Below are 14,303 nucleotides of genomic sequence, written 5' to 3'. Positions count from 1 at the left end.
ATCCCAAGAATCAAGTCAAAGATTTGAAATACAAAGAAGCAAAAAACACCCAACTGGAAAAGCAAAAAGAAAAAAAAAATCAAAAAATTTGAAGATAATGTAAGGAGCCTCTGGGACAACTTCAAGCATACCAGAAGAAGAGAAAGAGCAAGATATTGAAAACCTATTTGAAGAAATAATGACAAAAAACTTCCCTTACCTGGTGAAAGAAATAGACTTACAAGTCCAGGAAGTGCAAAGAACCCCAAACAAGAAGAATCCAAAAAGGACCATAACATAATTAAAATGCCAAGGGCAAAAGACAAAGAGAGAATATTAACCTTTTGCACTTGGATGTCGAGTTTGACTCGACACGGTTAGCATCGGTAGCAGCTCTTTTTATACTCTTTGAATGTATCAATAATTTGAAATATAAAAAAAAAAATCCAAATAAATAAGTTTGTATGAAAAGAAACTCCAGTTTTTTATTCTACTGCCGCGCTTTGTAAAATCTGGGGTATTTAAAAAATTAAATCCCGAGTAGAATAAAGGAATCGAGAAAGAAGCAAGCGAGTGCAAAGGGTTAAAAGCAGCAAGAGAAAAACAGTTAGTTACCTACAAGGGAGTACTCATATGACTGTCAACTGATTTCTCAACAGAAACTATGTAGGCCAGAAGGGATGGCAAGAAATATTCAAAGTGATAAATAGCAAGAACCTACAACAAAGATTACTCTACCCAACAAAGCTATCATTTAGAATTGAAGGTCAAATAAAGAGCTTCACAGACAAGAAAAAGCTAAAGGAGTTCATCACCACCAAACCAGTATTATATGAAATGCTGAAGGATATTCTCTAAGAAGAGGAAGAAGAAGAAAAAGGTAAAGATAAAAATTATGAACAACAAAGTGACAACAAATATATATCTAGCAACAAGTGAATCTAAAAATTAAGTGAATGAAAAATCTGATGAACAGAATAAACTGGTGCATATAATAGAATCAGGGGCATAGAAAGGAAGTGGACTGACAATTCTCTTTTTTTTTTGAAAAGTAGTAGAGCAATGTTTTTAATGCATTAATTGCCAAATGGCCCTGAGTCATCCATTTGTGTATACATAAGCTTTCATTAGGCATGATAAAGGCTGGATGATATATAGAAACTGACTGGCAAAAATCCCGACATGTGGCACCTGCCCTTACAGAAAACTTGCCTAGTATGGTACATTTGAACTAGAGACTTTGCCTTAAGAAAAGTACCATAGGTACATCTACTTGGACATTCCTCTTGAAAAGTGATTTTAAAATATTCATTTAAACAAATATTCCAGAAATTTATATGGAACCACAAAAGACTTGAATAGGTTCAGCAATCTTGGAAAAGAAGGACAAAGTTGAAGGTATCACAATATCTGATTTCAAACTATATTACAAAGCCATTATAATTATAGCAGCCTGGTACTAACATAAGAACAGGATTATAGATCAATGGAACAGAAATAAACCTATGCCTTCATGGTCAATTAATATTTAACAAGGGAGAGAAGAACATACAATGGGGTAAAGACAGTCTAAGTAACATTGGGAAAATTGAACAGATACATGCAAAAAGTTAAACTTAACACCACACACAAGAATAACCTCAAAAAAAGATTAAAGACTTAAATGTAAGTCAAAAGACCATGAAAATTCTAGAAGACATAGGCTGTAAAATCTCAGACATTTCTCATAGCAATATTTTTTGCCAGTATATATCCTAGGGCAAGGGAAACAAAGGAAAAAATAAACTACCTCAAATTAAAAAGCTTTTGCACAGCAAAAAGAACCGTCAACATAATAAAAAGGCAACCCACTGAATGGGAGAACATACTCACTAAAAATACATTTGATAAGAGGTTTAATATCCAAAATATATAAAGAACTTATACAACTCAACACCAAGAAAACAAAAATATCCAATTAAGAAATGGGCAAAGGATCTGAATAGACACTTCTCCAAAGACGATGTACAGATGGCCAGTAGACATATGATAAGATGCTCAATGTCACTAATCATTAGCCAAACGCAAATTTAAACCACAATGAGATTACCTCATTCCTGTCAGAATGGCTACCATCAATAAATCCACAAACAAGTGCTGTTGAGGATGTGGAGAAAAGGGAACCCATATGTATTGTTGGTGGAATGTATATTGGTGCAGCCACTGTAAAAAACAGTATGGAGTTTCCTCAAAAAATTAAAAATGAAACTGCCTTTTGGCCCAGCAATTTCACTTCTGGTAATATATCCAAAGAAACCCAAAACACTAATTCAAAAGAATATATGCACCCCTATGTTCATTGCAGAGTTATTTACAATAGCCAAGACCTAGGAAGAGCCCAGGTGCCCATCAGTAGATGAGTGGATAAAAAAAGCTATGATACATTTACACAATGAAATAAGTATTTGGCCATAGAAAAGAAGAAAATCTTACCTTTGCAACAGCATGGCTGGATCTGGAGAATATTATGCTCAGTGAAATAAGACAGTCAGAGAAAAACGAGTACAATATGATCTTTCTTAAATGTGGAATTTAATGAACAAAATAATTAAATAAATAAAATAGAAACAGATGCATAGGTACATAGAACAGACTGACAGTTGTCAGAGGGGAGGGGGGTTGGTGGGATAGGTGAAAAAAGAGTGAAGGGATTAATCAAAAAATTACATAAATATATATATACTAGTGGCCCGGTACACGAAATTCATGCATGGGGGGGAGGGGGGCGGGGGAATCCCTCAGCCCAGCCTGCACCCTCTCCAATCTGGGATCCCTCTCACAATCCAGGACTTCTGGCTCCCAACTGCTCGCCTGCCTGCCTTCCTGATTGCCCCTAACTGCTTCTGCCTGCCAGCCTGATCACCCCCTAACCACTCCCCTGCCAGCCTGATTGATGCCTAACTGCTCCCCTGCTGGCCCGATTGCCCCTAACTGCCCTCCCCTGCTGGCCTGGTCCCCCCCAACTGCCCTCCCCTGCTGGCCTAGTCCCCCCAACTGGTCCCCCCCAACTGCCCTCCCCTGCTGGCCTGGTCCCTCCCAACTGCCCTCCCCCGCTGGTCTGATCGCCCACAACTGCCCTCCCCTGCTGGCCACCTTGTGGTGGCCATCTTTGACCACATGGGGGTGGCCATCTTGTGTGTCGGAGTGATGGTCAATTTGCATATTACCTCTTTATTATATACTAGAGGCCCGTTGCACGATATTCGTGCAAGAATAGGCTTTCCTTCCCCTGGCTTCACTCCCAGCCACCCGGGAGCCGGCAAGTCCCCGCTCCTGGCCAGCCTGGGAGCCAGCAAGTGCCCACGCCCCAGCCGCCCAGGAGCCGGCAAGTCCTTGCTTCTGTCCGGAGTACTGCTCCTGTAGCTCTCTCTGCTGCCCCCTCTCCTCCTCATAGCAGGCGCCCTGCCCCTCCCAGCCTCTCTGCGCCTGTATATGCAAATTAACCCACCATCTTTGTTGGGTTAATTTGCATACTCACTCTGATTGGCTGTGGGCATAGTGGAAGTACGGTCAATTTTCATTTTTGTCTATTATTAGGTAAGATATATATGTGTGTGTATGTATATATATATATATATATATATATATATATAGAGAGAGAGAGAGAGAGAGAGAGAGAGAGAGAGAGAGAAAGAGAGAGAGAGAGAGAGAGAGAGAGAGAGAGAGAGACAGTATGGTGATAGCCAGAAGGAAAGGAGAGTGGGGAAGATGAATGAGGGCAAAGGGGCATAAATGGGGCCAGAAAGAGACTTTACTTTGAACCATGGGACACACGATGCATTATGCAGATGATGTTTTGTTGAGTTGTACACTTGAAACCTGTATGGTTTTGTTAACCAATGTCATTCCAACCAAATCAATAAAAAGTTAAAAATAGCCCTGGCCAGTGTGGCTCAGTTGGTTTAGCCTCATCCCATGCACAGAAAGTTTGCCAGTTTGATTCCCAGTTAGAGCATGCGCCTGGGTTGTGGGCTCCATCCCCAGTAGGGGGAGGCAGGAGTCAGTTGGTGGATGTTGTACTCTCATATAGATGTTTATCTCTCTTTCCCTCTCCTTACCTCTCTCTCTTAAAATCAATAAACTATTTTTTAATTTAAAATCATGTTTAAAAAATAGAAAGAAATTGTTGGTGAGTTTATAAATTGATACAACTTTTTTGGAAGTCAATTTGATCATACAGAATATCCCAAAACAATGTATACACACTTTGAATAATTATTAATTCCAAAGGGATGACTCTGAAAAGAAAGAAACATATATTGACTATCAGCTGTTAGGTGTGTATACATTGTTTTGGGGCACCCTATATATTAAAAAATATATGTTAAAAGCTTAAATTATCTTTATTTAGCCATACAATTTCAAGGAATTTGGTCTAAAAAAATCAGAAAGAAACATAAATATTTATGTATATGAATGTTCATTGCAGCATTATTTATAGTAAAATGTAAAAATAACCTAAACTTCTGTAACTTGGAGAATAGATAAATGTTATTTCCATCTGTTTGACTATTATACAATTAGTAAAAATCATGACTTTGAAGCCCATTTAAAGAATAAAGAAATATCTGTAATTAGCATTAAATGAAATAAAAAGGGCATAAAATGCTTTCTTATACTATTCCAATTCTGAAAATAAATGACTTGACTAAACACACACAAACACACACACACACACACACACACACACACACACACACACACACATATATATATTTCTTGGAGTAACAATATAAAAAACACACAATAATGTAACACTGGATATTTTTACCTAAAGTTTAGATAATTTTAGATTTTAGCTTCTTTTTGGCTATCAGTGTTGTCTGAAGTTTTTGCAGTGTTGTCTGAAGTTTCTGCAATGAACATTATTACTGTATTTTCTGGCGTATAAGACGACTGGGCGTATAAGACGACCCCCAACTTTTCCAGTTAAAATATAGAGTTTGGGATATACTTGCCGTATAAGACTACCCCTCTTCCAATGCACACCAAATAAAAATTTAAAAAACATCAGATTTGATTTCAATATGGTAATTTTAATTCAAATGCTTATGACATGCAGGTACTTAGCAGGAAAACTGTCACTTATAAACATAAGGCTGTTTGTCATCAAACATGTAAACATAAAACAGTTCAAGTGAGTTAAACTTTTCCTAATTCACTCTAAAGCTGAAAGGAAGGATAAGACAATAAACCATGGGAGCTGCCATGCTGTTTGTTTTCTAAGCTGTCAATCAAACTGGAACTGATGATGATAGAAGGAAGCTAACAAACAATACAGAGAGAGCAAGTGTCGGGCAAGTCCCTGGTGAGTTAGCAACGCTGCTTCACTGCAGTCCTCAGGAGTGAGATCTGAGAGGCAGAGAAGGAGGTATGGTAATAGGATACAAGGGCGGGCCAGACGGGTGAAAGAGGCATGTTTTTCTGGGCACAGCTCTATCTCTTTTTTCCATACCCCGGGCATCCCCGACGCCTGCAGCTTGCTCCGCCCTTCACTTACACCTTCCCAGTGAGGCGCCCCCCACCTTGTCATCGGGACCGTGTTAAGTCACTTCTTTCCACAAATCCTGGTGAGTGGATTTTCTTCTACCGTACTTGTACAGCGCCGCCCTTGCTGCTTTCATATGGTCGCCGCATATGGTGCGGGGGAGCGTCTCCATCCGGCTCCATTGAAATGAATGGAGTGCGGCCGTTTTTGAGCTCCCCCCACCGTATGCGGTGACCTCAGATTCTCCAGTCCAGCTCAGAAGTTTCAAAACCCGCCCTATAAAACGACACCCGGCGTATAAGATGACCCCCGACTTTTGAGAAGATTTTCCTGGGTTAAAAAGTCATCTTATACACTGGAAAATACGGTACCATTTATAAATTAAGAACAAATACAACATTTCTTTTCTTCCAAAAATATGACTATCCCATATACAAGTGATTTTTTCAGCTTCCTATTTAATTTATTTTTGAAATTTGCAATAAATATACAATAAGAAAATAGTAGTAATTGTTTTATTTCTAAAAAGACCTTGATGATGAAACTGTTATTTTTATAGCCTGAGTGCTAAGGAGTATATAAAGATGGAATGTAGAATACAAGCACAATAAAAAAAAAAGACTTAAATACACTATAAAAAAATAATAAATCAACAAATGCATAAATGTCAACAATATAGAAGGCTGTTCTGGGCCCAACTGGGTAAGCTTTGGTTCAGACTTACACAAACTCACCAACTGATCTTTTCCACCTGGCCAGTAAGACAAAAAGCAGAAAGGGTTTGGAATGGAGAGCAAGCCCAACTTATTCACATATTGAGTATTGTTCAATGAACTGTATAATCACTTAAATAAGGGTAATTTGAATTAGAAATTGAGGTAAAAAGGGCCCAGAAATAACTTAAGGAAATTAAAAGTTCTACACAATCAGATGTGCAAGTCACTTCACCTCCTGGACCAAATAAGATAGTCTATTCATTAGTAAAATCAACATTTCTATGGTCTTTTTCAATTCTAATAGGCTATGATATGCAATTTTTTCATAATAAATGAATTCATATATATATGATTCAGGTGGTTTTATTGAACAGGGTAATTTCTTTCCCAGGTTCTTGTCCAGATAGATTCAAAGAATGAAGCCACAGACAAAAGGTGGTAGGTGAAAAGTACAGAAACTTTATTGCAATCAAATATGACCTCTAAAACCTTAATTCTAAATTCTAAGCCTAAAACTCTGTCCCTCTTGGTGCACAGGGGCCACCTAAGAAAGGTGTCCTCTAAGTTCCTAGACCTAAGATTCTGTCCCTCCTGGATGGACAGAGGGGCCCCTAAGAAGGGGACCACTGCTTTCTTTGTCTTCAGACTAATAGGCTGGAGACCCTTCTTTTCTGCCATGGGACCTTAGCCCTGGAATCAGCTCCCAGGACCCCCACGTCCGCACTTCTCCTCGTTTGGTCATCTTATCTGTTTAGGTTGGAGTCACTTGTGGTTTTTCTCCCAGTTGTGCTGGCAGAGAAAGCCTTATCTTATAGCTCTCCCAGCTGCTCAGGTCAGGGCTACTTTTGGTCTAACTTATGGTCACTTTAATTACCCCTGCCTGTCCTTGGTTTATGGCTGTTGTAATTGCTCAGGCCAGAAATGTTTCCATCTGCCTGCGGCATTTCTCCATCCTCTGTACAAGTAAGATAAGCACCCTGGCGCCTTCAAGTCTCCATCTATGGATTCCTCCCCCATGGACCCTCCTCATTCCTAAACTCCCTAAACCTGCCTATTTTATCCCTAAAATTCAACAATATCATGTTGACGGAATCTTTGAACTCGGCCCCTTGGTCTATCATGACAACACTGAAACATCTTAACAACGTGCACATTAATAACTGTGTTCAGGTAATTTCTCTAGGAGTTTGCCTACTAATCTTGCCACTCACTGAAGTGGCTGTGAAACTGTTCATGTGTGTAGCTATTTTTTAAAAGCCTCAAGCGGGTAATTATAATATAAGGGTGGGTGGATGCATATAATTTGGAATTTTAACTCCGAGATCCCTATCTAGAAATTCCTTGACAATGAAACTGTCAGAGAGACAAATGCTTGTACATGTGCAAGAGAAACCCTAACGCCAGGAGAAGAGAGGGTGTAGTCACCTCAAAAAGGAGCAGGGTGGTGCTTTGGTTGCAAAGCCCTGGGGCAAATGCTGAAAATTGAAAACCTTTGTTTTTAGCCTTCAGAGTGCTGTGCAGACTCATTCATAGTAAAACATGAAAATTTGAAAGTTTCTGAGAACGAAATTAAGAGATTAACAGTTCTTTCATTTTCCAAAAATGAAGACTCTTTTTTATACAGAGAAGAGGTAGCCACTTTTTCAGTGGATTGGCAAATCCTTTCATTCTTACCTGGTAAAGATCTCTTAGAAGTTGTTTGAACTTTTGTACACTTTTTCGCTAAAAGGGTCAACTGAAAGTATGATGTGTGATTTAGACATCTTGTTGCCTGTCATCGGAGCTAGTATCACTGACTCATTTCTAAGAAGCCACCACAAAATCCTTAGTTATTGCTAAATTGAGGAAGTTTTAAAACTGATAATATGGAAAGAAAATTTAAGTGTGAGCCAATCCTCTTCTTTGCTCTGAATAAAAACTTAAACTGCATAACTATTATACATGCAATATAAAAAAGGGAGAGGGAGAAACTGGCTTTATAGACCAAGTTGTAAGCATTGAGCCAAATACAATATAGTTGCTTCTGGTTAGATCTAACTTTTTATATAAGACTCCAATGGGCATAAATACTCATTTGGTATACTGTCAGCCTTTGAATGACAAGTTCATGCTAAAGGATTCATCCAAACCAGTTCATCCAGGCAGCATTCTCTAAAATCTGACACAGTTTGTAAAATGTTTCAAATATGATTATTGACTTAAAAATAAAGTTTGTTATTTTACCAGCAAAAATAGCTTCATTCGGGAATAATAGAGAATTGCAGTTTGGCATATAAAAGCTATGGCAAAAGCATAAGCAAGTCCAGAGAATAAAGAGAGAAAATTATTTTATACGGGGAAGTGGAAGTTGGGAAGAGCTGTTATAAAGAAAGAATCCCCTGGAGGAAACTGGAAATTCAAAGTGTAATGGCTTTTCATTGGCTGGGCCTATTGCAGATGCAAGGCAGTCTTTCCTGTTTGGGGCAACCACTGACTAGTGGAAGGACATGAGAGCTCCCCCTGCAGGTCCTCCTATCTTAAGAGGTTTCTTTTGATACGGAATTTTTGGACTGGAACCCGGATTCTTTGTCCGCCAAATCCACTGACAGAAGGTGGTATAGCAAAGGTGGAAATTTATTAAAGAACAAGTACAGACTCCCAAGTGGGGAGGGGGAAGAGTCCCACTGAGTTCCTTTTCCCTATGGCTTATAAAGGCTGCAGATCTTGGTGCCTTGATATTCCCTCTGATTGGTCACTATTCCCTTAGACTGGTTACTATAGTAACTCCTGGGCTCAAAGGTCCAAACCCCCTCCTTCCTTATTGTTTTCCTATTCCCTTTGGGCTTTCTTCTCCTCCTTCTGGATGAAGGGCTTCCTTCTCTTTATTTTGTAAATATAGACCTTTTGCTGTTCCCAGCTCCCTCATTCTATGGAAATGTACCTGTTGCAGCTTTTCAGCTCCCCTATTCTATGGAAATACACCTTCTGCTGCACTGCAGCCCTGTGCTTCTTCCATGGTCCTCTTAATTTCTAAAATTTCCTAAACCTGTCTTTCTCACCCCCAAAAATTCCTGTTCCACTTTTATTAATTTTCACTTGATTTAATACCCATCTCATCCCCTGTAGTCTGCAAAGTTGAGCTCCTCCAAGGTGCTTTTCCACCATGCAGACTAAATTAGCCTATTCCTTCTCCTTGCCCCAGAATACATCATAGATCCTTCTATTATAATCATGGTAAATGCATATAATGTTTACTATATGCTAGACACTATTCTAGGTTTTTAAATATATTAATGCACTTAAACTTCAAACTAACTCTATGTGGAAGGTTCTGTTATTATCCCCATTGAACACACAAATGTTAAATAACTCTTCAAAGGTCACATACCCAGTAAACGAAATAACTCGTTTTGAAAACCAGATAATCTGGTTTAAGAGTGCTTAAGAGTTCATGCTCTTAACCACTATGCCGACTATTTCACTGGATTATAACAGAATCTTTATACGTCTGGGGGTCCTTGTGATATAATGATTTGTAATAAGAAGTATATATTTGGTCTCAGTCCATGTTCCTAGCACAAAGCTCCTGAATCCCTTGGAATTTTCTTAGTGATAAGCCACAAAGGTGTCTTTTGTTGTGTTACTGAATCCTTTTTGGAACGCCTCTAAGTGGAGGAAGTGTGGAGGCTGGTTGCCAGGAGAACCAACCTTGTGATGAGGGGGCTAAACCCTTTAGTCCCATCCTGACCTCTGGGGAGAGGATAGTAGCTGGAGATTGAGACCAATGATCTAATCCAGCATGCTTACTTAATGAAGTCTCCATAAAAACAAAAATGTTCTAGGACAGAACATTTCCAGATGTCACTGTGCCAGGCCCCAGTCTCTACGGGAACAGAAGCTATTTTGTTCAGGACCTCAGCCTATGTATCTCTTCTTCTGACTGTTGATTCATATCCCTTAACAAGCTTTGTAATAAATCAGTAATCTGGTGAATAAGGTTTTCTGAGTTCTGTGGGTTGTCCTAGCAAATTAATCAAAAATAGGGAGGAGTTGTTGGGATCCCAAATTTATAGCCAGTGGGTCAGAAGCAGAGGTAACAACCTGGACTTGTAATTACCATCTGAAGTGGAGCACAATCTCTCCTAGGACTGAGCTCTTAACCTTTGGATTCTGATGCTATCTCTGGATAGATAAGTGTCAGAATTGAGTTGAGTTATAGGACACCCTGCTGGTGTCAGAGAGTTGCTTGGTGGTATGGGGGAAAACACCCACACCTTGGAATTGGGTGCAGAATGTAACTTCACAGGAACTTTATTTCTTTAACATGACTTTTTCCTTAATTCAAGCTAGTTTTTTCCAGTCTAATAGCACATGACATTCTGCACATCCACTCCCTTTAAACATTAAGCCTTAGGGCATTAGGTTCTGGTCAATGTCAAACTGTTTCAAGAATAAAGCCTCATGGGGGGTGGGAGCAGCTGGGGAGAGGTCAATGGTGGTGGGGGGGGGTGGTAAAAGACATATGTAATACTTTAAACAATAAAGAATTTAAATAAAATAAAATTTTTAAAAAGAATGAAGCCTCAAAACTGTTGATCAAGGAAATAGTTTTAGGTCAAACTGAAGTTAACATTTTTTTTTTTTGAGAGTACATTCATTAAAGCTGAGGACTGTGAAACAGGGAAGTGTTTAGGATAGAAGAAACACCAGAAGAGAGATTAGGTGGTGATAACCAGAATGGTGAGCCAGGTGTTCTCCCGGGGTCCTGTCTCTCGACGCCGAAGAATGAGCTACTCGGACCAGAAGATTTAAGCAAAAGTGTGGAAAATTTATTATAAGTATATTCAGACTCCCCCCAGGGAATGGGCTGCCCGTTAAAGCCTTGTAGTCCAGGGCTATATATTTGCTACAATCCTGCTCTATGTCTACCTGTGTCGTCACCTGGTTGATACCCTCGATTGTTTTTGCCCAGCAAGGGACCTAAACGTTCCCTGTTTCTGTGTGTTCTCTGTTCCTATGCTGAACTTTTTCTGTTTCTATGTGTTCCTACATTTTGTTTACTGCAGGCCCTCCCTTGTTTTCCCATGCCTCCTGCTTTGAGTCCAGAAACATTTTATTATTTCTGCTTGGTGGTCCTGTGGTTAGGCTGCTCAAACTGCCTTGTCTGCCCCTGCCTGTTTCCCCTGCCTTTGTTTCCCACTGGACCCTGCCCTGTCTGTCTGCGTTTCAAGCTCACTCCTCCCGCGGGGCTGCTCTGGCTCTCTCCAACCTTTATGGAAAAGAAGTGAGCCGCGGCGGGGCTGCTTTGGCTCACTGGAAAGGCAGAGCAAAGGGCCTTGGGGACAGGTTTAGGGGTTAGCCCTAGACAAGCTGCCACTGCCCATTGCTCCCCTGGTTGCAAGTTTTCTGGGGTCCCTTAGTTTAGGAGATGCACCCTGTGGGGTAAGAAAAAGGCACCATTGTGCTCCCAGGACAGAGCACTGAAGATACCTTTTTAAAAAATCTTTATTGTTGAAAGTATTACATAGGTCTCCTTTTTCCCCCATTAACCTCTTCCAGCCTGCTCCCATCCTCACCCCGCCCTCCTCACCCCAGACACTCACTACCCCATTGTCTGTGTCCATGGATTATGCATAGCAGTATAGCATACAAATCAGTTGTTTCAGCCCCAGGCCAATGAAAGCAGACCCTCACAAAGACAAACTAAAGGACACTGTAGTATATACACTGAGTGGCCAGATTATTATGTCTCTGAACGCATAATAATCTGGCCACTCTGTGTATATCCTATATAATAAAAGGCTAATATGCAAATTGTCCCCTCCACCAGGTGTTCGACCAATAGGCAGGCCGGCCAACCGCTCATGTCCTCTCCCCCTGGCCAGGCTGGCCGGAGCACGAATTCATGCACTGGGCCTCTAATATACACACACACACACACACACACACACACTCACACACACACACACAAAACAACAATGCCTTGCCTTATAATGATGTTCAATAAATATTTGTGTGAGGAAAGGAAGAGATGTAGATCAGGCTACTTAAGTTTTGGATAAAAGTAATACTCAAGATGGAGAGGTAAGGCATGTAGATGAAATATCCTACAAATATCCTACACATACTAATGGCAACCTGCTATCTGCTTTTTACTTTGTTTTTCTTTCTCCAAAACGTTGGGTAGCCCTTAAAAAACAAATGCAATGATTAAACTAAGCATAAAGTTAACTTCTCGGCTTTTAAATGCCTTTCATTCTCTCCTTTTTATTTCCCCATTCTCTACTTGCAGTGGCACATGAACTGTTTTTTGTTTTTTTTTTGTTTTTTTTTTTTTCAAATAAAGCATTTTAAATGGAAACTGATTTCTAGGAGCCCAGATTGTGTTGAGGTCCTTCTGAGGCATGCATAGTCACACATGCACCCCGTAGTGGCTGCACATTTGTGTTCCAGTTAGCCCACAACATTTCTACAATATTCCTGGAAATTTGTCCTAGAAACTTCTTCAGAGTCTGGCACAATTTATATCCAAACTTTGCCAAGTAAAAAGTCTCCTAATTATGTTTTTTTTTTTCTTTAAGATTTTTTTTTTAGAGCAGTTTTAGGCTCATAGCCAAATTGAGAGGAAAGTATAGAGATTTCTCATTTTTAAAAAAATCTTTATTATTGAAAGGATTACATATGTCTGCCTTTCCCCCCCATTAACCCCTTCTAGCCTGCCCTGCCGCCTGCCCCAGGCCTTCAGCACCTTATTGTCTGTGTCCATGGGCTATGCATATCCTATATAATAAAGAGCTAATATGCAAATGGTTGTCACGCCCTGGTGCCCTCTTGTAGGAACTGCTCAGACACTCAACACTGGGGAGAGCCGAAACTGGTTTGGCTCAGTGGATAGAGCGTCGGCCTGTGGACTCAAGGGTCCCAGGTTCGATTCCGGTCAAGGGCATGTACCTTGGTTGCGGGCACATCCCCAGTAGGGGGGTGTGCAAGAGGCAGCTGATCGATGTTTCTCTCTCATCGATGTTTCTAACTCTCTATCCCTCTCTCTTCCTCTCTGTAAAAAAATCAATAAAATATATAAAATATATATATATATATATATATATATAAAACAAACAAAACACTGGGGAGAGAGTAATGAGGACCAGCCAGGCACAAATGAGCTCGCGAGAGAGGAATGGGGACCAGCCAGGCTGTGGCCTGGGAGAGGGACAAGCCTCCAGCCCCCTGGTCCCGGGTGCCAGCAGCTGCGCCTGCGCCTGTAGCCCGGGAGAGGGACAAACTGCATGCCCCGCGGTCCCGGGTGCCTGCGGCTGCGGCCCGGGCAAAGTTGCCCACCCACGGTCCCCTGCGGCTGGCCCAGGCAAAGCCGTCCTGGGTCCTGGGTGCCTGCAGCTGGTTAGAGGGAGGGAAACCCAGGTCCCAGGTACCTGCAACCAGCCAGAGGAGGGAATCCTGGGTCCTGGGTACAGGGTGAGGCAAAGGCAGTTAGGGGCTATCAGGCTAGTAGGGGAGCAGTTAGGGGTGAGCAGGCGGGCAGGCAGAGGTGGTTAGGGGTGATCAGGCAGGCTGGCAGGCAAGTGGTTAGGAACCAGTGGTCCCGGATTGCAAGACGCAGTCGGACATCCCCCAAGGGGTCCCGGATTGGAGAGGGTGCAGGCTGGGCTGAGGGACCCCCCACCTCCCCCCATGCACAAATTTCGTGCACCAGGCCTCTAGTATGCATATAAGTTCTCTGGTTGATCTCTTCCCATCCACCCACCCCCACCTTCCCTCTGAGATGCCGCAGTCTGTAAACCCTGTCCCCACACACACACAGCCTTCCTCATCATCAACACCCTCACCAGAGTGGTACATTTGCTACAATTGAACCTGCATTGATAATTATAATCATAATCATAGTCTACATTTGGGTTCACTCTTGGTGTTGTACATTATATGGTTTTGGACAAATGTATAATGATACATATCCATCATTATAGTATCAAATAGAGTCGTTTCACTGCCTTAAAAATCCTTTGTGCTCTACCTATTCATTCTTACTCTACCCCCAACCCCTGATCTTTTTACTGTCTTCATAATTTTACCTTTTATCAAAATAT

The sequence above is a fragment of the Eptesicus fuscus genome, chromosome 2, assembly GCF_027574615.1.
Source record: "Eptesicus fuscus isolate TK198812 chromosome 2, DD_ASM_mEF_20220401, whole genome shotgun sequence".
Taxonomy (NCBI): domain Eukaryota; kingdom Metazoa; phylum Chordata; class Mammalia; order Chiroptera; family Vespertilionidae; genus Eptesicus; species Eptesicus fuscus.
This window is presented reverse-complemented; position numbering follows the sequence as displayed.